The sequence below is a fragment of the Gossypium arboreum genome, chromosome 2 (genome assembly GCF_025698485.1).
Source record: "Gossypium arboreum isolate Shixiya-1 chromosome 2, ASM2569848v2, whole genome shotgun sequence".
In the NCBI taxonomy this organism is placed as follows: domain Eukaryota; kingdom Viridiplantae; phylum Streptophyta; class Magnoliopsida; order Malvales; family Malvaceae; genus Gossypium; species Gossypium arboreum.
The window spans coordinates 104,043,126-104,045,180 of record NC_069071.1 but is presented as its reverse complement, the minus strand read 5'-3'; the positions used below and the strand labels follow the sequence as shown (position 1 = coordinate 104,045,180).

At 36.3% G+C, this 2,055-nt stretch overlaps 1 non-coding gene across 1 annotated transcript; it reads right to left on the bottom strand.

Moving 5' to 3' along the window:
* Positions 1-1,267: 1,267 nt before the first annotated feature.
* On the bottom strand, positions 1,268-1,374 carry LOC128289619 (small nucleolar RNA R71). Its single transcript, XR_008279263.1, has one exon. It is a non-coding gene; the product is annotated as a small nucleolar RNA R71 (small nucleolar RNA).
* Positions 1,375-2,055: the final 681 nt, after the last annotated feature.

Below are 2,055 nucleotides of genomic sequence, written 5' to 3'. Positions count from 1 at the left end.
AGTAGATCATTCATAATTAAGCGAAGTTGTATGTAATCCATGAGATAGGACGACATAAATCTACCGTATTAGAATCAAATCTAATAAGGGAATCCATAAATCGAGTTAATGCGACAATAGGGGTTTTAATTAGAAAGAGATTTCGATTAATCAACCTAGAGTCAGTTTTTTTTTTCTCGAAAGGGATGTTAAAATAAATCAGGGATTTCTACGGAATAAGTCAAGTGAATAAATCGTCTAATTCAAAGGTAAGAAGTGAAGTCTAGGAGGATTCTTTCTTGGGTATTGTCTTCTCAATCGGTTTTTCAAAAGTATGTTTTTCAACATTGATCTCTGTCGCTACTTCAGTTAATTAGATAATTAGTCTTAGATAAAACATTCCCTAAATTTTTAGGCTAAATAATAAAAAGATAGTAAGTACTAGTACTTTTAGTCCTTGTGGATATGATATTTCCAGTCTCCCCATAACTATACAACTGTTCGATAGGTGCGCTTACCTTAAGTCAAATTTTTAGTTAGTTTAGCGACCATCAAGTTTTTGGCGCCGTTGTTGGGGACTAAGATATTAGGAATGCTTAATTTTTATTCTTTAGCCATTTTTTTATTTGAAATTTAATTTAATTTTTAATTTTTCTTAAATTACTAAAATTTTCTTTTATTTACTTTTGGCAGGTTTTTATAGTTTATGACTAGAAGAAACCCGTCAGGACCTCTACTTTTTTATAGTGAAATCGAAAGCACAACTCGCAGAAACTGAAGAAAAATAAGGCGAAGCCTACGATACATAGAGGAAGGGCAAAAGGACGATATTCAAACCACGACTGAGGATATGGCTGATAATCAAAATAATCTGTTACCTCCTGTGGCTGTTGTAAACCCAGTAGATCAGAATTCTGTTCCTCGTACTATGTATGATTATGCTAAACCTACTTTAACAGGAGCTGAATCGAGTATAGTTAGACCTGCCATTGCTGCAAATAATTTTGAACTGAAACCTAACACAATTCAAATGATACAATAGTTTGTTCAGTTTGATGGTTTGTAGGACAAGGATCCAAACGCTCATTTAGCAAATTTTCTAGAATTCTGTGACACTTTTAAGATCAATGGCGTTTCTGATGATGCGATTCGCCTTCGATTGTTTCCATTATCACTGAGGAACAAAGCTAAACAGTGGTTAAACTCATTACCACGAGGGTCAATCACTACTTGGGAACAAATGACCGAAAAAATTTTACTTAAATATTTTCTGCCGGCTAAAACGGCTAAATTGAGGAATGATATCTCTTCTTTTGTGTAGATGGATTTAGAAACTCTTTATGATTCATGGGAGAGATACAAGGACTTATTAAGAAGGTGCCCTCACCATGGGTTACCTCTATAGCTGCAGGTTCGGACCTTTTACAATGGTGTGAACCCCTCAACAAGGCAACTTATCGACGCAGCCGCTGGTGGAACACTAAACAACAAAACACCTGGGAGGCTTACGAATTTATTGAAGAGATGTCACTGAATAACTATCAGTGTCAAGTCAAGAGAACGAAGCCAACGAAAGCTGCTAGTGTTTTCAACCTCGACGCAGTCACTATGCTATCCAACCAGGTGGAACTTTTAAATAAAAAGATTGATGGTTTGTATGGTTCTACTCAGGTACACCCAGTGATGAGGTGTGATTCAAATGGAGGAGAAGTACATAACACAGATTATCCATCCTTAAATCTTAGCACCGAGGAGGAACAAATCCACTATATGGGTAATAATTCTAGACCTCAAAATAACCCATATAGTAACACTTATAATGCAAGTTAGAGGAATCATCCCAATTTCTCGTGGGGTGGTCAAGGAAATCAAAGACCACAGCATCCTCCAGGTTTCCAACAATCACCTTACCAACAAGAGAAAAAACCAAACCTTGAAGAGACGCTCACAAAATTTATTTCGGTGTCAGAAACTCGTTTTCGAATACCGAAACAACGCTTAAGAATTAGAAAGTGTCGATTCAAGGGCTCGAAACTCAAATAGGACAACTTGCTAAGTTGATTTTTGAACGACCAC